This window comes from Brachyhypopomus gauderio, unplaced genomic scaffold (assembly GCF_052324685.1).
Source record: "Brachyhypopomus gauderio isolate BG-103 unplaced genomic scaffold, BGAUD_0.2 sc678, whole genome shotgun sequence".
NCBI lineage: Eukaryota > Metazoa > Chordata > Actinopteri > Gymnotiformes > Hypopomidae > Brachyhypopomus > Brachyhypopomus gauderio.
Window position 1 is genome coordinate 4,969 of NW_027507498.1, and position 23,152 is coordinate 28,120.

The 23,152-nt window shown below is 44.1% G+C and overlaps 1 long non-coding RNA gene across 3 annotated transcripts; it reads left to right on the plus strand.

Annotated features, from left to right (window-relative positions):
- Positions 1-473: 473 nt before the first annotated feature.
- On the plus strand, positions 474-12,566 carry LOC143507336 (uncharacterized). 3 transcript variants are annotated; one of them, XR_013128685.1, is made up of 3 exons: positions 474-1,245; positions 9,027-9,119; positions 11,097-12,566. It is a non-coding gene; the product is annotated as an uncharacterized LOC143507336 (long non-coding RNA). The 3 variants fall into 3 exon arrangements; XR_013128683.1 differs by lacking the exon at positions 474-1,245 and adding an exon at positions 7,507-7,845; XR_013128684.1 differs by lacking the exon at positions 474-1,245 and adding an exon at positions 8,380-8,842.
- Positions 12,567-23,152: the final 10,586 nt, after the last annotated feature.

Here is a 23,152-nt window from a genome sequence, read left to right on the forward strand (position 1 = left end):
CTAAAAATGATAATTATGATAATCCGCCTTGCTATAATCCATAATGTTTAGTTACTTGTTTAGGGGAGCCACTTTGAGTGCAGGTTACACTGTGCCATCATGTCAGGGTCTCAGGAGGTGATTAATGCTAACACACAGCACTTAAGGGCTATGACCTCAGGGCCCGCGTATGTGACTGTGAGCTGAACTGTAAGAGTGTGAGCAGCTATCGCATACACATGCTACACACTACAACATCGTGCAGCTTTGTGGAAAACGCATGTCATACTTTGGGTAACACACACCACTGTGAGAAAACAGACAGACCACCGCGATCAGCGCGAGAATCCAGAGAAACCAGCGCAGTCCGACTGGACGGGGCAGGGCCTCCGGGCCGAGAGTGCTGGACGGGGCAGGGCCTACGGGCCTGGAGTGCTGGTCACTACTTTTAATCTAGAAGACTCCAAACAACGGAAAGTGAGTTTTATTCATGTACTGTAGAACAGAAGTGTCAGTGCCTCTGGCTGACCTTAACATGACACAGCATAGCGCGGAAACCTACACCTCACTTAGCTACAGCACACGGAGCTCGGCTGCCTTACGTGACCTCGAGTCAAATAAGCGAGTAAGTACATTTCATTTATAAAGCACATTTAACAAGGGTTGAAACACGTGCTGTATACAAGGACGGTGAACAACAAATTGGAAGGAATATGTTGCAAACAAAGAAGTTTACAAATGTGAAATAAAACTTTAAAATGCTAATGTAGAAAAGGCGCTTTAAAAAGAGCAGTAAGTAAGAGTGTACCACGTCCTCCCTGTACGGAGGAGCTTGTCCACTGATAGCGTTTAAAACAAATGAGTACTTTCTCAACGCTGTACTGGCCAGTGTAGGGATGCTAAAGTTGATGTATCACGGTTCTTTTTTGGTACACAGTGTTTGCTGTTTGTCCGTATAGTAGTAATCGTTAGTCGTTATCATTAGCCACGTCCCATGGCCTTTGTTGCTCAACAGGAAGTACTCGTTCTAAACGTGTGTGATGCTCAGTGCTTCTGTGCAGGAACAACCGTCTTCTCCACGACTACGTTGGCGCCCCAGATTTGAGGTGTGCTGGTTGGTAGTGTTGAAGAAGGCCCTGCCTGCCCAAGATTGATTATGTGATCTTTCCACCATGTCCCACAGGACAGCTAATCCTCCCAGGTGCCCATGGCAACCTGAAAGAAGATTCCTACTGTCATTCCAGCAGCGTCCCCGTGACTGGAGAGGTAGGCCGTCTCCTCACTGCTTAGATGAACTCATCACCTATGTTTGGTTTCTTCACGACACCCTTTTGGCATGTAGTTTCCACACTAAAATACTCAAGGCACACTTTCAGCTTGAATATGTTTAGAGTTGCATGTTACAGAAGCAGTGTGATCCCTGAAGACCGCAGCCCTCTGCTGGTCACCCGAGAACAGCAACAACGCTCCTGCCTCGGGTTGTTTGTAATTGCACCCTGCCAGCTGAACTCAACAGACACACTTTAAAAAACGAGTTGCACTTAGTGAAACCACTCCCAGCCCTTCCCACATGGTTTGTTCTTTTTTTGGGTGGTCCCCATCTCTTCTGTGAGAGGTTGACTTTGGGGCATTGCTTTTTTTTTTCTCTTTTTTCTCTAGTTGAGATCGAAATATAATACCTAAGTATATACAATTTAGTTCACTAGAGATTTTACATGGAAATTGCTGCTGTTCCCAGAGGTGTGAATCAATTTGAGGTGTGGCACGGTGAGGAAGGCAACTCACTCCCTGACCAAGGTCACAGGACTGGGGTAAGCGCTCCTGCGTCAGTAAATCCTTGGGGAGGCGGTGGGGCAGGTTATCTGAAGGGGGGTGGGAGGTTGAGCAGCTCTCTTTGGGGTATGCTGTGATGATCTGCGCAAATCGCTGTTGTCACAGAGCAGCCGATCTCGACGCACAGAACTGCTGATCATTCTCAGCTGTTGTAAAGTCCTGCAGAGCGCAAGGCGGACAGGCCCTGCGTTGTTGGGTGTTTTCATCCATTTAAATTGGTCCCAGTGCTGAAATCTCCACATATTGATCCCATTTGACATGGAGAACCTCATACACATCTAATTTGGGCCTTCTGTGTCCTTCAGATTTTTTCAAATCCAGACTCAATAAATACGAAAGCTGCCCCTTTTCACCTAAACATACACAATCACACAATAATTTTCTGTGGAGTAGGGCTTTATAGCTCTCTCTCTCTCTCTCTCTCTCTCATGACATACAGTATATGTTATTTTATTGATAAATGTTCCTCAGTATACACGTTGATATGGGCATCTTGATATGGATTGTTAGAGAGAAAACCATCTAAGAAATGTGTCCACCAGCAACGCTGTTGTGTTGTTAAGGACTGTTTAGATTCAGGAGACTTGAACTGAGTGACTCTAAGAACTGATTCATGTCTAAAACCAGAGCTTTAATAAGCAAGACAGGCTACTGTGCTATTGGATGTAATGAGACCTCGCTGTGCCCAGACCAGGTGGCCACACAATCACAGTTCAGCATGCAGCGTCCAGGGCTTTGTGGACTTCCACCAGCCAGCCAGTGTGTCGGTCACTCGGGGAGTTGCTCAGTTTCCTGTTTTGGCAGTGTGCGGTTACACATCCTGACAGGAGACCTGCTGTCAGCCGTGGGACCTCTGGCTGGCGGGCTGTCTCCCCCTCACACACTCGCACCACATGCAGCGTCTCTCTCACTCCCCCCAGGGATCTCCTGACTCAGGCATGCTCCTCGACGGAGGCACTGCACTAATTCCTGCTCTGTTTCACGAGTTCACAGTGTCAGCGGCTCTGAGGTCCGCCGTCATGAGAGAAAGAGACAGGAAGACAGATACCAGAACTTCTCTTGACATGAGTGAAATTAGCAATGAGTGGAATATGTATGTCTTCACTCATCTCCAAATACAGTTTGTTGGCAAGAATTGAAGTTCTGAGACTCCATCTCACTCTGTGCTGTGCTTCTCGTGCTGGTCTTGGTAATATTAACCCTCTTTAATGAAACAGTGAGGATAATATGTACAACCTTCACATCCTATGAGCAGCCCTGATACAATCAGCTGAAAATAACCTTTTCACATATAAAGAAAAACATTACATAGTTTAAAACCCAAGTGCAGCTAAGCTCCCCCTTCCCATCCTCTTTGAAGTGGTGCCCGTTCGTTACTATTGTCTCATATAAAACGATCCTCAGCAAACCGCAGTCTTTTGTTCTGGTGATGTGGCTGGCTGGCGTTAATATGTCCCGGTGGCGTCTCGCATCCGTGTTAGACACGGCTGCGGATGTTATTTCCCACCCTGGGGGGAGGAGGAGGTGGGGGGGGGGGGGGGGGCTGGCAGGACACTTGCTCCCACTAATCTGTCAGCGAGTGGAGGAAGAGCGTGGTGTGGCGGTGCTGTTATGTCACGCTGCCCCAGCCTCCTGAGATCTGCTGTGAGTCAGTCTGCAGCAGCAGGACATACGGGACCACCGGCGCTGACCACGCTGCTAATGCAGGACTCTACGGGACGCCGCCACACAGGTGTACTGAGTGTCGCTGGGGCAACTTTATCCTGGTGATTATGTGTTTTTATAAGTTCGGCTGCAGGTGCTGGTGTTTTGCAGGAGATGCCTGCTGAGAGATATCAGAAGTTTTGTCCTTTTCTGCTGATAACTAAACCCTTACAAAGATTAATGCCTTGTTTTTGTGAATGGCTGTGAAATAAAAAAGGCAGGAAACAGTCATCCTGATGTCACTAGCGTGGAGACTGAATGGTAATTAATCATTGATACAGAATGCCATACAGAGGTGTTCATCTGCCCTGGCCACGCCCACTCACCTCCGTACCAATGGAATGCTGGTGGTATGTTTCTGATGGATATTTCCGCCTCTCGTGTGGGTGGGTTGGAGAGTGACACCCATTTCCACTCCCACTAGAGAGGAAGTCACTATCAGAACACAACAGGAAATGAAAAAAGGAAAACAAGCTGACATCTTTTGCTAGGACCTAGCTTTTTGCTCATGAAATCACTTCCTACAGGCCCTGTGTTGACCCCAAGCGTAGGGTTTTATAGCATGTGACCTCTGACCTAGCTGGAGTTCAGTGGATTGTTCAGAGGACCTAAAACCTGTGTAATGGTTAACATTTTGCCACCTAATATAATAAATCTTATTTGACTGTTTTTGGAAAGTACAATTATGGACTTTATAATCCTAGTTAAACATTCAGAAAATTGTATTTAATGTGATTTTTTATGTAATAATTTGCGTCACATTAATAAAAAATGATTTGGCACAGCTGAGAAACTTAACTTCAGAGAAATTTGTTATAGAGAAATTTTTTGTATCATTCATTATCTGTGCTAACATTACCATTTTAAATAAACTTTTAAATAATAAAAGTCACGTTATATGCAGGATATTAGAAAGTTATACTGTGTAGACTGCACAATACACAGTAAATTCACTTATTATACCTAAAGATTAAGATTAATTATTCTATTATACAAAGGAATTTATTTTTATAAGTCTACTGCATGTTGATGGCTCAGCTGTGAAGTCTCTGCTCTAGCTAGGAAAAGAAGTCAAAAATAATGAAAGAAAACATGCAGGCTTTTAGCAGCTAATGCTAGTGAAAGGACCAGAGTTTAGCTCTTATCTCTGGAAACCTCTCTGCTCTTAGTTAATAATAAGTGCATTTTTGAGAAATTGATCTAAGTACACCATATGCAGCAGTCCCCAAGACTGAAAAAAATGTCACTTCCTTCCATCCTGCAAGCATTTTCCTGTTTACAGTAAAGTGTGTGTCAGGAGCTTGAGATAAAACTGTTAGATGTGCAGGACACCCACCTGAACATAACCTCTTGTCCATTACATGTATTGTTTGAGCAAGTCACTATACACAAAGAAGAGGTCGTGAAAACCTAAAGCCTTTGGACTGCACCACCATCGCGGCAACAGTCACAGCATAAAAAAAAAACCATTTACTCGTTTGTTGTGTTATTTGTTTTCTTCATCTGCTCATTTAAGGAATTAAAAATGGATGATGCTTCAAATGTGTTAGCGGTGTAAAAGACTTGATGTCTGGAGCCACGCTTGGCTAGCGTGGTCGAGCAGAGGACGGATTAGGTAAATGTATTATTGAAAGACTGGCGGTGTTCGGTGGGTGGGGCTCGTGGGGGTCTGTGGTGGTCTCCTGGTGAAGTCATTAAAGAACCTCACCAGATCTGTGAGGAGACAGTAGCGCTCTCCTTTCCATGCTTATTGAAGAAACTCTCCTGCTACATGTGTGTTCATTATTCATAAATGGCAAATTTCAGGCTGACGTGTATATCAGAGGAGGCTCAGGCTGTCTGATCTTCATCTGTGTGTTCGGTACTAACGGGGCGAACGAATCCCTTAAGTCCAAATATGAGTGATTTTAATGCACACTTTTTCTGTCTGTTTTGCAAGCGCATATATCATATGCGTGACGTCCGGAGTGATTTCTCAAACATATCTTGTTGCAGTTCAGTCACGCTTGATTACAGTGAAAGATGCTCAGTTGAATACCTGATGACAATATGACTCAGTACTCAGATACTGTATAATAGAAACATAATGTTACTGTTTTACAAATGTGCAAATATGAGCTTTCTCTAGTACCCGCACAACTTGTCACTACTTACTGGTTTGCTCAGACCTTGAAGTAAGTGTGCGCGTGTGCGCGTGCGTGTGTGCGCGCGTGTGTGCGTGCGTGCGTGCGTGTGTGTGTGCGTGTGCGCGCGTGTGTGTGCGTGCGTGCGTGTGTGTGTGCGTGCGTGCGTGTGTTTGTGCGTGTGTGTGTGTGTGCGCGTGTGCGTGTGTGTGTGTGTGTGTGTGTGTGTGTGTGTGTGTGTGTGCGTGCGTGCTAGTGATGGGATTTTCGGCTCTATTTTGAGATGCGGCTCTAATGGCTCTTCTTACTGTGGAGAGCCGGCTCTTTCGGCTCCCAAACGGCTCCCCATATATATTTTTTACATTATTAATTAATAGCTTAAACCTTAATTTTTTAACATTTTGTTTCATTATTGACATTGTTAAGCACTTCGCTTGTGATGAGTAAAAATGCTGCATAACAATGCTTTATAAATAAAACTTTTATTATAACCAATTATTAAATTATCACAAAATAGAACGCAATACAGCTTGGCCAATTGCCTGCCGTTTCCACAAAAAAAGTGGAGACTTTTTTTTCAGTGTTTCCCCACCACATTATTAACTGAAAGATGTGTGGAGCACACGTTTGACATGCGGGCAGTGGAGACATTCTTTGCAGTGTTGTCCGAAACGATATGTGGTAGTGTAAAGAAACACCCCTCAAAACAGGGGAAGGAACATTTACCTGACGAAAATTAATGTTGCATTGTGTTCCAGGTTTGGAAAGTGCTAAAGTAGGCTAAAGTACTTGAAAATGTAACTGTATTTTGTTTCACAACAAATAGATGTCTGACTGAATCGATGTGATAAAAAAGCGAATTATTTCGAGTATATGTATAAATATTTAAGTTTAAGGTGCTGGGAAATATTGAAAATGGCCTTTTTCAATATTGAAAAGTGACGTACAAGTGCTTGAATTCCACCTTGTAAAGGTGTATGAACCCGGCATACATAACTTTGTTCATTGCGCTGAAGATGTGCACGACCTCGCTTCGCACGGGGGTCCTCACGCAGGGGCGGAGCCACCGCGATTGCGTCATTTTCGGCGCACGGACCCTCACGCTGAGGAAATAAACTCTCCGCTCTCTACCACTGGCAGAAGCAGAGGAGGGAGAGGGAGAGACAGCGAGACACCGAAGGACAAATAAAAACGATGTTGGAAAAAAACTGTGGCACTTGCAGAGCACAAGCGCAATACTGAAGGAAAAGGCGGCTCCCAAATAGGATCCTAAAACGGCTCCCATTGCGGAGCCGGTTCCAATCGTTCACTTCAAAGAGCCGGCTCTTAGAACCGGATCGTTCGCGAACGACACATCACTAGTGCGTGCGTGCGTGCGTGCGTGCGTGCGTGCGTGTGTGTGTGTGTGAGAGTGAGAGAGAGAGTTGATTGTTTCTTCCCATCACTGCCTTGGACTCTGTCCATATTGCCCATATTGGTATCAGTTCTGTAGCAGGGCTTGGTTTAAAGCCTTCACACTGGGGACTTCTGTAGATCTTTTCCTCTCTTGCTAAAGATGATTGATGTGGATCACCAGCTGTAGTCCTCTGGCCTGCTACATGCCTGCACAGGGCCCATGGATCAGCATGCGTGTACATCAACTCCATCAGAAATCCAGGTGTGAGATGTTCTCACATCAGTTCCAGATTGCATTCTGTTTGAAGATTTTACACTAACATACACTTGAAAAAGTCTCAGTTTTAGATTAATGGAGCTCTTGTGGGTCTCTTTTAACGTTGTCTTGAATTTTAAATATTATTTAGCAAGTGTAGGTTATTATCCCTTATTTGAACTATCAAGAAAAAATAAAATAAAATGTTACAGCAACACTACTCACAAATCACAGGAAATTTTGCGTGACATGGTCACACACTAAGAAGAAAGGCCTCCTACCACCCTGTCAAACACACACACACACACACACACATATACATTCTGAAGTGCCTGACCATGCTGTGATATTGGGGGTGCACTGGCCTGTCACAGGTCAACGACAGCTTGACGGTCTCGGCCTGCTCTCCCTGCAGGTGACCAGATCCAGTCGGGTTCTCCTGGGGAGGGCGGGACAGATGCGGGCCCTTGGAGACCCTTCACGCTCCCTTTGATGCGGCTGGGCTCCGACCCACGTGACGGGGCACGCTGCGTACCGCCGTGTCATGGTCGTTTGGTGAGCGCAGGTCTCTCCGATATCAAGTGGCCGCTTCCGGGAAGCCATGGCTGAGGTAGAGGCGCTCTGTCTCCCAGGGGCTGCCGGCAGACTAAATAACCGCTTATTTGCCATCATCCTATCTGCTGTTTATGAACAGCTGTTTATCAAAAAAAAGAGAGAGTGAGAGTTTAAGTTTGGGGAAGAAAAAGAAGAAAGTGCTTCTCCTCAGCTCCAGCTGCAGCTGGGTCTCTAAAGCTGTGTCGCCCTCCCTGAAGAAGTCCTTAAATTGCCTTTTTTTTTCTGTCGTTGGTCCCTGTTAAGTATATGTGGAAGGTCTTTTGGCTGGTTTTTGATGTGTGTTTGAGGTAGTGAGTAGTATGTGGATAAAGACATCTTATTTAGTGGATTAGTGTAGCAATATGAACAAAAGCAATACAGACCCATGTTGAAATTCAATTCCTCATTGACCTTGAGAAAGAAAAAATTGTGCATACACTACTTCATGGGGGGGGGGGGGGGGGGGGGGGGGGGGGTTGGGGGTTTGTCCTCAGATCTAAGAATGTGAACATGGGAATGCTGGTCAACATTCTAGTCATTCCTCAGTAAACTCTATAATTTAAACTCTAATGGTTTATTCTAAAACATTCTGGTGTTTTCTTTGTGTCTGCCTGCCATTTTGTTCACCTGTATTACTTCTCAATTTGTTGGGTATTCTTGTCAACGCTGACTTCCTGAGCTGGAGTTTTATTCTGTGTGTGTGAGACGGAGAGAGTCTGAGGGGCCCCCGGTGCATCAGGCAAGCTGTGGGACCAGGGGCCACTCGCCATATTCTGTTTGATTTGATGCTGCGTGTGCATGAACCCGTGTCTGCTGCCTTCTGCTCTGTTATTTCCTGAGCTTTCCATCCGTGAGTCACAATTCAAGGTTGACCAGCCTCACTGGAGATGGAGTCCTGCTCCACCTCTCCTCCACACAGCTCCACCACATGGGGGTTCTGCAGAGTTCAGCTTTCCCAGTGCGTGTTGGTTCTGTTGTGTTTGGGCCACATTGTGTTGCACATGCGCCTAGTTTCAGTACTTGTCATGTGTCCGTTTGTATTTGTGTGTCTGCATGTGTATATTAATGTCGTTTTTGCAGGTGGGTGTAGCACATTTGCATATTTGGGTTGTGACTGTGCCCATTTGTGTGTCTGGGTGCAGGGATCCAGAGTGCCTTATTCCCAGGATACGGTCTACACCAGAGTGCCTTATTCCCAGGAAACGGGCTACACTGGACCTTCAAGGCTGCCTGAGGTGACCTTGTGTGGCATTTTGAAGCTGATTCATCAAATGTTCTGTGTCTGTGTCTCTCTTACATTGTCAGCCGACAAAGAAACAACCATTGAATGTGGTTGGATTGAATTGGATGAGACACAATAATGCTATGACCTTGTATATACCTATTCCTCATTTTAACGGACTGAACACCTTAGACTATTTGTACATTAGTCTTTATTTAAGAACAATGGCACTTTAGGCATATGTCAGTAGGAATTCAGATCTCAGTATGGCAATGGGTAATCAATCATTTGCTATTTGCTGTGGGTTTTAAGGAAAAGTTTAATTCCAGTCAAAGATTAATTATTAATTCATGAAGAACTACACATGAACCAATAGATTGTATGAGACTGGAAATTTTCATTTAAATATCTCAATGATTCTATGAGATCACTAGAGAAATTATGAGAAATTAAACTTCGCAACAAGGGTGCTGCACCTGTGCAAATGGGTTCTCAATCATATAAGTTGGTCGGATCATTACAGATTATCCAGTCACCCAAGCAGCTCTGACAAAAAGTCATTTATCGTGCCTGACTGGCAGTTTGAACTGGTCTAGTGTAATTATGCCCTCAGATCACGGAACTTTAATCGCTGTTACAAAGATGCCCAGGCAAAGATGAGTGGGAAAATAGAGAGTTTTTGAAGACTGAACGCGACCATTTTAACAGAACGACATGTTTGAATTAGATGCTGGAGCGCTGGCTCTAAATGGATTTCTGAAGTGGTTGTTTGTGGGGGTTTTCAATCGGACGTAACCTTGAGTCTGTTTTTTTTATTTATGGAAGGTCTGTAGGATTTAAGTGCCAGTATAGCATGAAGACGCTGAATACATACACTTCGTTTTCTCTCCCTCTCTCTCTGTCTTTTTGTCCTGGTTTTAAAATTGAAAATTCTGCTTCTAAAGTTGCACTATTGTCCAGGTAATTAATGGAATGCTGAGAGCGAGGTCCAGGTGCTTAATTTTTTTCCCCTTTTCTAATGACTAATAAGGATTGCAAATACAGGTTAGTGCTTTTGGGGTTCCTCTTTTTATATAAATCTATGCATAATACATGCATTTAAATGAAAGGACTCTGACCTTGGTGGTAGTTCATTTCAAATCCACTGCATTTGTTTTGCATGCTGAGGTTAGGTTTAGCATAACAATCAAAGTGATTCTATTTAAAATGCACCTATTAATTCTTACATTTCAAATGCTTAAAAGTTTGGAAAGGATTGGAATAGCAGTTCTGCGCTACTCCAAAAGTTTATTTGGAACTAATAGCTTAACCTTTTACTTGGTCTGTAACCAAGCATTGTTGTGTTTTCTCTGACATACACTTTGGTAAGTCTTTGCTGTCTTTTAAACTTATTCAAGCAGACTTAATATCTGTAAAGTTTCTGCCCTTCTTGTGCTTCTAGCGTGCAGTTGGCTGAAATTCTGAGCTCTGGCATCGGTACCCAGCCTTCATACACCCTAACCCTAACCCTAACCCTAACTCTAGTGCAGCAGGGTAATGCTATGGGTCTCAAAATGGAGGGCCTTACTAAATCTTGTGGCTCTGTCAGCGTCGTGCTTCAACCGAACACTGAAACAGATGTTTATGTTCCCACCCCGTTGCTATTTTTGACTGAGTGGCATCTTCATTGACGCTAGGCTGAGAGATATCTGATCCTTCGTGAGTCTGTTCCTGAACAACGGCCAAAAAATAAACAAGTGGAGTAAAGTAATGTGTGCCTTGTGCCTCGTGCGTGATCTTGATTTGAAACGCATAGTACTTGGTATCGCTTTCACACAGGCATGCTTTGAATATCTGGTGTCCCTTGGCTCTGGTATGCACTGTTACTTTTCTAAGACTTGTTCATACAGCCAAAGGCTTGTGCCACCGAGGGTAATTTTTTTGTAGCTTTTCCTTATTTATTTAACCAGAGAACGCAACGTCCTCCTTTTCATGTGTGATGTTCCTTTAGGAGCAGCCTCTGGGGGGTGTAGCAGACTCGTGCAGTCTCCATGTTCCCGTGGACGCTGAGCTGATGTCCTGTGTGGTGTCACACTCAAGTCTTCAGCAGCACGGTCGTCCGCAGCGCCTCTAACGCTCTTCCCTTCTGCAGCCCACATGCGTTTTGTGAGGCACCTTATTCGTCCGGATTGTCCATGTGCCTGTTGTAAACATGCATGATTTGACCTTGCTTTACAAGTTATCAGAGACAAGACCCCCTGAAATGTAATGCTGTATATAGGGGGTAAAACACTGTACATGAAATAATGCTATTTCATACAAATTTATATTTTCCCACAATACCTTTTGGATTTAAGATCAAAATGACCAGGACTGAACACAGGGACTCTTGGCTTTAAAGTATTAGATTTTTTAAATGTAATAACTCACTTTATTTAGAATATGATAAGCAAGTTATAGCCTTAAGTTATAACTTCTGATCTCTGTCCGTGCCATGTATGTTTTGATGAGAGCAAAATGTATCAAACACATTTTACAACGTACATATTTAGAGTTGATATATTTTCAGTGATTGTTATTTGTTGAGGTGTCATATGACCACTTTTTTTTTTTAATTAACACCTTGAAATTATTTTACCCAATATACTTGTTTGGTATTATCATGCTACATTGTTAATCACAGTAGTCTTGAATTTGTTTGATTTCTAACTACATGCTGAATGTACCTCTACCTCTCTACCATCTACAACTTCGTATTTGCAAGAGCACAATAAGGAAATATTCAGATTATTTGCATAATAGTAATTTATTGAAATCTGAGAGATAGAATTCACCAGCTTTTAAGGAACTGTAGTGACAGGAAGTGACTCAGACCGTGGCGTTCGGGGCGTGTGAAGTAACTCCCAGTCTCAGTGCTCAGAGGTTTCTGAGCACCGAGGCAGCCACAGAACTTCGGAGGGAAGGAAATTGTATGGGAATAAAGGGCAAACAGGAGATTCAGGTTTAAGATTGTGTGTTCACATGCAAGGAATTTAAAACAAATGGAGGATATATCTGATGCTTCCACTAAACCCACTAACACTAGTTGTATTGGTGCAAAACTAAAAAGGTTAACAAAACTGATGAGGCAAAGTCTCATTGAAAAGAAAGTAAAGAAAAAAGCAAGAATGTGAAATATATGAATGTTTGGATTTAAATATTAAAACAAAAGGCAATGTGTGTATTTCTTGGTACATAATTTTGAGCAAACTGGTTTAGTATTCTGATGTTTGCAGAAAGTTAACTATTTTACACTAGTTTGTGAGACAGAATCCATCGTATGTCATGAGTAGATATGGGACACGTTTTTGTAAACCCTTGTTTGCTCTTTTTATTTTTTACAACACTGATTAAACGTGACAAAATGATGATGCTAATATGTAAAACAACCTTTTATTTTTGTGTGCATGTGAAAATTCAATAAAAGTGATAACCATGGTAATTATTTTAATTAATGACTGAAACCAACATTAAGTGGCAATATTGATTATTGTCCCAACACTAATCACGACCCAACATTTATGTAAGACATCCATAGCCTTCCAGCTGGCCATGTGGAATGCCACACTGATCAATAGATGAAGATAAAAGCTCAGAGCTGTTGTCCATTCATTGTGATGCAGAACAGGTAATTACAGGTCAAAGGACTGATGCTGTCTTTGGTATAGAACACAGAACTGATGGACGGGTTATGTTTGAAACCCTACTTGTAGAAGAGGGTGCATCGCTTCACTTAAACACAGCCCTCCTTATTTTACAGGGATGAACAGAGGTTTCATGTAAATAACTGGGATCACTTTTTAGCTCCTCAACTGTGTCTTGTATATACATTTTTGAAAACATGCTTTAGTAAACACATTGTATATGACCTCCTCCTGCTTTAAACACACATGGGTGAAACCAGGACTCAATAAATTATGTTTATCTTTAAGGTTAACCAGTGACATACATTTAGAAAGTAGAACATAAAATAATGTTCTACAAAATAAAGTTGACAGAAGAATGCAAGCACGATCAGCGAAAAATTGATCAAAATGTTCAAAAAGTTTGAAACACAAATATTAAGTGAGATTCCTTTCTGATTTTAGTGTCTCACGACATAATTAAGTACTGGTCAAGATTAAAACTGTACACACACACACACAAAACAAAAACAAACAAACAAAAACAAAAGAACAAAAACATTTTCTTTTTTTATAAGAAATCATTGCTTTGCAATTTACCTCACCTTCAATTTACATCACAGTTCTCTCCCACATGACCACATGAATGTAAACACCTCTTGTCTCTTCTTAATTGTATTACATTAATACTTAATATATATACTTTTTTATTTTACATGTTATAGTTCACATCAGCACAGTTAGCTAGCATGGTAATGAAATAAGGCAAGACTCACATAACTGTGACATCACAAATTCATAATACTGATAGTTAAGGTCGGTGTCTTTTCTGTGTTCTGTTTTGTTCTGCTTTGGTCTTGTTTTGACTGAGGCAGTATTTCTTCAGCTTGGCTCTGGAACCATGTATTCCAACTTCTGGTCAGAGGAGGGGCTTAAGAAGAAGCTAGGATCATCATCTTGTGTTTTCTCTCCATAACCGAACTGGTAAAATCATGTTGGCAAACTGAACTATGCTATAACTAATTAATGAAAACAAGTTTGTTTTGAGATAAAAGCTTAGAAATTGATTTTTTTTGTGTGTGAGGGAAGGATTCGGCATATATTAGCCTCTAGAGTACAAAGAAGAAGTGCCTGCCATTCTAAAAGATACATACTGTGTGTCAGGTTTTCGCCTTATGCCTTGATGCACATGTTTTGGTGAGGGGCTGCAGACTGGTCTCTGTAGTGGCACAGACGTGGGCGGGGTGAGATGCCAGCTAGATCAGTTCGCCTCATGCCACAAAGCGACCTCTGCCGTGACTTGTGTGCCTTAAAACAGACATTAGGGAGCCATTTGGCTGAGTGTGAATTGTAATAAAGGTCCAGTGCTGGCAAAGCAGTTCATTCTTGGATGAGGTGTCACACAGCGTCATCTTAAACCCTTCAGCTTCTGTCTTAGTGAAAGTTAGTTCAGCTGCTCATGAAACCACACAATGACTGATGCTCGCGCTTTGAGATCAGAAGTCATTACATCACAGGTGGTTTGTTTCATTTTGTTTGATTGGTGGGTTGGGGTGACGGGGGGTCCCTGCCAAACTCTCGTTTTCAAGTGTTCATTTACGCTCCTGTTCATTTACTGCTCCCTGTTTGGCCCAAACCACGGAATCAACATGAACCATGCAGGACACCGTAAAGATACCACAGAGTCATGGCGCAAGGGCATCTGAGCGTCTGGAGGCTCTGGTGGTGGGCGGCGCTCAACTGTTGGGGCACCGCTGGGAAGGACGGGCGTGGCTCGCTGAGATGCCGGACGTCCTCGCTCTCCGATGGCTTTCAGGCCCGTTTTGCGTGGAGCATCTCGATGAGCAGGTTGTTGCAGGGAACGTCCCCGTTCAGGTGCTTGTAATAGAGGTACTCCTCCGCCTGCAGGCTGATGGCCCGAATCTCGGGTAGCCGCAGAAGCAGCTGGCCGAACTTGTCCGTCTGCTGAGGGTAGTTGCACATGACGTAGTCCAGCAGCGCGGCGTTGACCTGTTCCTGAACGCTCTCCACCAGGTGGAAGTTCTCCAAGTTCTTCACGTCTGGGGAGAGGAGAAGCAGACGGATTTCATGAAACGCATGCACTCATCTTTGGCTCTGAACCCTTTCTGCTCAGATTTTTCTCAAGAGGTTTGGAGTGAAAAGGGAATCAAGTGGGGGAAAGAGATCTCCAGAGACGTCTTGCCGCGGAGAACGTGAATTATGCAGATACATGAAGGCCTTGCAGCGGTATAGCTATTAGTCCCACAAAACACAAAAACAGACGTGAAATGGAACAGTCCTGCTCAAGAAGGTATCTCAGAATTATTGTATAGATCTCTAAATGAAACTCTGTAAATTACATGATTTAGAAACTTTTGGATTTTATGCTTAAATATGCCAGCAAAGCAGCGGTATCTCAACACTACCTTCTTGTACAGGATCTTACAGTGTGAATGATATCTGACACAGGGGGGCCAGCTGTATGTGTTCTGTAGCGTCACATGAAGGTCTACCTGGATAAATGGCTGGCGGTGTAATGTATGAGGCACTAATGAATCCCTGGTGTGTGGCTAAATTTAATCAGGTTGGAGGGGCTGCACCATGTGATCTTTTATTAATTCCTTTGACCCGGGGTTGAAGCATGGCTGTTGCTGTACCCCTATCGCTGTGCGCAGACGGGTCCCGGGTCCCTGCTCCCTCCCTCGACACCTCCCAGCCACTGTGAAAGGAGCCGGACCCGCCCGGCCAGAGCTAATGAGGCAGCTGGCTGTCCGCTCTCCCGCCCCGAAAAATAATCTCCACTGGCTCAGCCGCCGGATACTGGGAAAGGGGGGGGGGGGGGTGTAACAGGGGGGTGGGGGTGATGTTACAGCAGCGTGTAATGAGGTCTGTAGAACGAGCAGCGAGTCCTTCATGGTTCCAGCGAGGATGTTCTCCCTGACCCCTGGGTGACACCGGTGGGCAAACTCGGGACAGGGGGCGGCAGTGGATGACTAATTACAACGCTCCTGCTCCACCCCTGCGATTTTAGTCATGGCCAGAAAGTAATAAATACAAACAAAAAAACGACACGGTCAACAAACAAGATGCGTTCATAGCCCCCGTCGATTGTGTTTGGGAGGGGTCGGCTGTGTGCGGAGGGCTCTCGTCCGAGCGCTTCTGAGGAGCACTGCGCAGAAGGTCAGGCCGCACGTCCGTCATGGCAAGCCAGGTTTGCGACACGGGGGAGAGGTCGGAGGTGAAGCCGCCTCACTGTTCACACAAACCAACCCACTGCCCTCATTACACCCACTGGGTAAGAGGACTGCATGAAAAATTTTACCATGGCTTCTCAGCCCAGATTTCTCAGGCTACATGATGAATGAAAGAATTAAAGTTGGCGAGGGGGATCAGAACTGAACTACAGAGATTACCAGACTAATTAAAGAAATATTATACAAAAAAGATTGATTTTAATTGCTAATTATTGTGAGACTGCTTTAGAACATGGAAAAAAAAAGGGTGGGGTTTTATAAAACACAACTGATCGACAACTTGATCTCTTCTCCCCTATGCGAGTAAGAATCGCTGTTTGTTAAATTTTCTCCACAGGAAGAAACACAATCATGCACTGCTGACAGCAAAAAAGACAGAGAGAGAGAGAGACAGAGAGAGAGAGAGAGAGAGAGAGACAGAAGAGAGAGAGTGACAGAGAGAGAGAGAGAGAGATAGAGAGAGAGAGAGAGAGAGAGAGAGAGAGGGAGAGAGAGAGAGAGAGAGATAGAGAGAGAGAGAGAGAGAGAGAGAGAGAGAGAGAGAGAGAGAGAGGAGAGAGAGAGAGAGAGAGAGAAAAGCATCAGTTGCCATTCAGTCAAAGCAACGCACGGTAAGCACTCAGATCTTCTACCTCGACGTTTAGCCACTGTGGGACTAATTATGAACTTTTTTACATGAGCCTGTGTGTGCGGCTCTGTGCAGCTGCTCCAGACCCGTAGGTTCTGCTCAATGTGCTGCTCATTTCACTGGCGATCACGCCAGACGACCCCCCCCCCCCCCCCCCCCCCCCTCCTTTCACCGGGATGTGTTTTTGTCTTTCTTGTTTTAATTAGATAGGATTTTCCCAGTGGAAAAAAAAAAGACCCAGAAGGGATATGGGAATTCATCCCAGCTACCCCAACAAGCCTCTTAGGGGCTGATGGAAATATAATCGCAGCGTGAGCCGCCATGAATCCAAATGTATTGTACACATACAAACCACGTGATGTTATGACTGGATTTACTGCCAAAAAATATATTATTACTGGAGCATGTAAAAGATATAAAATGATGCTCTCTGTTGTATAGTTATTATCCATTATTGTTCACTGGCGCCCTACAACCAGTGTGTATTGATTTCATTTTACTGGTATGCATATTGCAAATGAAGATACACTTGGGTATGGATTTTCACCTCTAATAGTTTAATCAATGACCAATTAAATCATAGCAGGACATTTGAAAGGCAAATGATGAAAGCCCTGACGTGCGGGAGGGCTGCAGACACGACGACATCCTCTCAGAGCGTGACAGCAGTGATCCTGATGGAAAAACATGCTGTTTGGCAGCACGGCAATGAAACCTAACAGGCTAATACCGTGGGGGCGGCCCTGCGTGCGTGTGTATAAATCTCCTGCAGGGGGCGCTGCAGGGTTCAAAGAGCAAGGTGTGCCTTGTGCGTTTTCCGCTTTTGCTTTTAGCGGTGCGCTGTAACCGGGCGCCGTCGCTCCTGTTCATCATTAACCCCAGCGCCCGGCGCGCACCAATCAGAAAGGGGGGCGGTGCTGCTGCTGCCCTCTGGCCCAGAGTCAGGACGGCGAGCTCCCACCACCCCGCCTGCCACGCCACTGCCTGGGGGGGACCACGGTCAACGTCCACCTGCTCACCTTCCAACAATATTTACCCCACTGCTGATTCCAGCCTTTTCCTTAGCTTATAGGAACTGGAGAGCAAAAGAAGGTGTTACAATGTGCATGTGTGCATAGAATTTACAAATATGCTCAATGGTTTTTCCAAGATGAAATACTAATGTGTATTATATTACCATAATATAGGAATCCTATGTATGTCCACTTATTAGTCCCCTCTTAGTCCTGTTATTCCTTCTGTCTCTTTGGCCTGTTGTTAATTAAACAGCTACTAGTCTGTAGGCCTGTTTCACCTTCTCCTCTCCTTACGATGGAGTCCATGAACATCTCAAACATCCACCTGCTGGTTGGTCTCACTGCCACCACTCCCACACCACCTGCAGCTTTAGAGTAAATCATGCGCTAGTGTTTCTCAACATGAGCGCTGGAATACTACTGAATTATTCTACCTATCTTTATTCAAATCACCTTGTGTAAATGCCATTATCAGTCCTAACTTAAAGATGGCGCCCACGTTAGTTCGTCTGCTGGTCAAATCTTCCCAAGCTACCAAAGTGGCTTGAACACTCATTACGAGCATGACGCCAGCTGTCCGCAGGTCGTCTTCTGCTGTCAATCAAACTTTCAGTCCCTCTTTATCTCTATCTCACTCTCCGTCTCTCCCCTATCTCTCACTCTCTCATTCCCTCCCTCTCTCTCTCTCTCTCTGTTAATGATGCATATCAATGACTCGAGCTCTTGCCTTCTTTCTTGAAGGGACGTTCCTCCTAACTACGCCGTGAAGAGCCAGAAGGAACGAGCTGGCAGAATAAAGCATGCAAGCTCGATCTGCTCCTCCCTGGTCAAAGTGGCCCGCTGGGCCCGTGGAGGCCGACACTATGAAAGAGAATTAAACAGGACAGCTGCAGCTGGGGATGCATTAAGTCCAAAACTCCGCCCGTCGCTGTTGGGTTAAGCAGGTAGGAGAGGCGTCCCGGTCGCCCAAGGATGGGTTTGATTCCACTCGCCACATTGGGGACTTGGGGGCAAAAGCCTGGACTGGGGGTGGGGTGAGGTGGATGATGGGTGGTGGAGGGAGAAAAATGCTTTAGGTGTGATGAAATAAACAGGAGAAACTTGGGCCCTTCTGTGTCTGTGAGGCGTGTGGCCTCTTCTCCAGAAGAGAAACAAATTTGCATCTGGTTATTCATCACTGGTTATGAATCTGATTTGAGTATTATTAAGTGCTTCATGCTCCATGAGTATCTACTTGTAACCCAGGCTACTTTTATTGTAGGACTGGAAATGGGTTAATATCCCTTTAAGAAATAAGACATACTTGTGAGCGGCAACGAGTTAGACAGACTGAACATAACTTGCCCTTTCTTTTACGTCGACGCGACATTGAGAAGCAGCAAAGCAAACTGCTACGAGCGAGAGATTAAAAATTGAGATTTGTGCAGATACATTGCCAACTGAGAAATATACGGAGGTGCAATTGTTCTAATCGCAGGTTTAGGACAGATTGTACAGTCAAATGAGAATTGGTCAGGTTTTTTTGTTCACCCTTTTCTTGGCTACGCACATGGACATTCGTCACTACATGAGGGCCAAGATGGCGAGCCACCCACGAGTTCTCAACGGATATTCAGAGGGATTCGACGGCGAGCACAGTGCAGTTTGAGTAGGAACTGTTTTGAGATCGGATCGCTACGGTAGGAAGGACTTTGATTGGTGGAGTTGCTGTAAGGCGGAGCCGGTGAACACGGGGAAGATTAAATTTTTCTTCCTTATATTGAGGACTGCCATATTACAACTGTGAGCCAGTGTAAAAGCGCTGTGAGATGTAAAGTAACCGCCATTGTATTGTTGTTCTGTGTTTTGAAGGAAAAACTTGTTACATTCTATTTTTTTTTTCTTTTGGTATAATTTGGGTAATCCATAAGACAATATTGAGGTATTACATTGTTATAAAAAGAACATAAATTAGCATTAGAACCCAAGGTGCTTTAAATATATCCATTATAAAACAATTAGCTTATTGACCATTAGGAATTAATAATTAGGAATTAATAAGTCAATAATAATCTAAAAATACTATTATTACTATACAATACCATACTACTAATACATTACAATACTATAATTGGTAAATACATCTAAACATAGTAGTGGAAATAAAATAAAATAAGTAGACATCAAATCTAGGAGGATTCCAAGGTAAAATATTTTATTTTATTTTTATTTTTAAAAAAAAGGGGGATTCGAGTTTTAATTGGTTGAACACTTGAAAGCCTTATTGTCCTGATTAAAACCCAACTTGTTAATGGTCTTTTGGTATTTGGAGTCTACTTCTCTTTTGTATTACCAGTGAGCATAAAACTACTCCTAGAACCTAGAACTGGTCCATAACCCTTCTGGAGTGTAATCTTATTACCTACTGAGGTAAGATAGGAGGGACACACGGGTTACAAGCAACTTCTTGGCGAGCCAGCCAGGAGTAGTTAGGACTTGTTAACTGGTACTTAAGTAGCAATAATCCCTAAATTTAAAATAAATAAATAAACCTTAAACAAAATGGAAGTAGTTGAAACTGAGAGAATTAAAGTACCGAATGCACTACTAGTTAGTGGTGCCACTAATACCGAATTGGATAATGATTTAAGTGACTATTTAAGCAGATATGGCCACATAAGTAGGATCATTTGGGTTGACGAGCCTACCTCACTTTACCATAGATCTGTTATTGTTGAGTTTGACAGTGGTCTGGCAGTCAAAACCTTAGAGGCCCAGCTTCCTTACAAATTTGAGCACCCTCATCAGCCTGATGTTATTTATGAGATTAAAGCCTTGTCTAGTGCATATGTCCCCACAGTCAGTAGTAGTGCCACCAAAGGGTATTTGGAGGAATTGCGGAGAATCGCTAAACTCAGTGGGAAATCCTTTAATGATCTATTGGCAGAGGAGCTTGCTAGATGTAAAGAAGTAGAAATAACTGAAGCAGACTGCATGGGAACTGACTGTATCCCAACTGCAAGTAGCAAAGAGCTTTCCTCTCCCAAGTCCTCATCACCTGTTCCCAGTGGCCAAAGCAAAGAAAAAAAGGGAGACCGGACGCCGATTATTAATCAAGGTCCCATAAGAGCGAGGCACACTCCTACCATCCCATTAGATGATATGAACCCTCCCGAGGTTCAACGAGTGGTCATTGAGCATATTGTTCGGAGTGAGGAAACTACTTCACATACACATTCTCCAATCCGGCTGAGATCCTTTTCTGGAAAAATTCCCCGTCCGGGAAATGAAGTCGATTATGAATCTTGGCGAAACAGCGTTGAGCTTCTTCTTCAAGACCCAGCTGTTTCTGACTTGCATAGGACTCGTAGAATTCTGGATAGTTTGTTGCCTCCAGCTATAGACCTAGTTAAGTCATTAGGTCTCCAAGCATCCCCCACATCTTACTTGTCCTTGCTAGATTCTGCTTATGGGGCTGTAGAAGATGGTGATGAACTACTAGTCAAGTTTTTAAACACCTTGCAAGATGCTGGTGAGAAAGCTTCTCAGTATCTACATCGGTTGCATCTAGTGCTAACTGTAGCTGCTAAGCAAGGGAGTGTGTCTTCTAGTGAGTTTGAGCGACAATTGTTGCGCCAGTTCTGCAGAGGTTGTTGGGATAACCGGTTGATTGCAGAGCTCCAGCTTGAGCAAAAGAAAGATAAACCCCCATCATTCTCTGAGTTGCTACTTCAGTTGCGCTGTGAAGAAGATAGGCAAACCGCTAAGGATTGCAGGATGCGGAAACACTTGGGGGCTGTGCGTGTAAAGGCAACTTCTCAAGTGATGAGCATTTCTGATACCTCAGATTCCAGTGCAGAAGACATTACATCTCGTTTAAAGAACCAGGTGGCTGTTCTGCAGGAACAGGTAACCAAGTTGAAAGTGAAACAACCACGAGCCGTTGATAATGAAGGTGAACTAGTTCAAGAACTAAAGAAGCAAGTAGCTGACTTACAGAGTCAGGTGACCACCTTACGTTCAAGGAGCTCTTGGAAGGCTGAGCCAGTGGTCTGCACCAAGAAATCCCAGTCTGTGCAAGTAACACTGCAGGATGTTACCCCTACCTATGCTCACAAATCTGACCGTCCAAAGGCTTGGTATTGCTTTAACTGCGGTGAAGATGGCCACATCGCCAGCAAATGTGCAAATTCCACAAACCCTTCCCTAGTGGCTCTTAAACGGAAGCAGTTGAGGGAGAAACAGAATGCCTGGGACTCTCAGCAGAAGTCTCCTCCAACAGCACATTTAAACTGACCTCAGCCTCCGTTGCGGGACAAACAGGGGCTGATGCACGAGTAGAGCGTCCCCACAAGCACAGAGCGACCAACCAATATATTAGCATGGAGGATGAACCATTATCACTGCCCAAGGGTTTAGTCGGGGAGAAATGTATGTCAGAGATGTACATAGCAGGCAGGAAATGTGCTAGCGTCTTAGATACTGGCTCTCAAGTTACCACTATACCTCAGTCCTTCTATGAGCAAAATCTCTCACACCTAACAGTTAACCCACTCAGTGATTTGCTAGAAGTCGAGGCTGCAAACGGACAACGTGTTCCTTATCTTGGCTACATTGAAGTGGATGTTGTTTTTCCTGAAGGCTTCCTTGGTGTCCAAGTTGAATTGACAACTCTTGCCCTGGTTGTTCCAGACAGGCGTACTGGTACTTTGCCAATGATCTTAATAGGTACAAACACCCTGGACCAGGTGTATGAAAAGTTTTCCAAACAACATCCTAGTAGGCATCATTCCCCTCTGGCCTATGGGCTTAAGACGGTTTTGAGGTCTCTCGCATGCAGGTTCAAGCAGAAAGAAGACAGTCAAATAGGCTTAGTACATCTGCCTAGGACTGGACCTAAAACTATTCCAGCTGGCAAGAGTTTAGTTTTAGAAGCAGCGGTCAGAATGTCCAATCGAGGGACAGATAAATGGGTTCTGATGGAACCATCTTCCACGTCTACTCTGCCTGGAGGGTTGCTGGTCACAAGTTGTTTACTTGCTCTTCCAGACAATCCAAATTCAAGACTCCCGGTAGTTTTAAAAAACGAAACTGGGCATGACATTGTACTTCCATCACGGCAAGTCCTTGCTGAGTTGCATTCCTTGCAGCAAGTGTGCGAAATTAACTCAGCTGTTGAGAGAACCCTGACGGAGAACCCTGACTCAGTTAAACATGGAAAATTGTGCTTTGATTTTGGTGACTCACCGTTACCTCCTGAGTGGAAAGAGAGAATTTCTAGGGAGCTGAATGCCATGCAGGAGGTTTTCTCTCAACATGATTTGGATTTTGGTAGAACTGATAAAGTTAAGCACCATATTAAGTTAAGTAATGAAACCCCATTTAAGCATAGAGCCAGACCCATTCATCCCTGTGACCTGGAAGCTGTTCGCAGGCATTTGCAGGAGTTACTTGAGGCAGGAGTGATCAGAGAATCTGAATCGTCCTTCTCCTCTCCCATTGTTGTAGTTAGGAAGAAGACCGGGGAT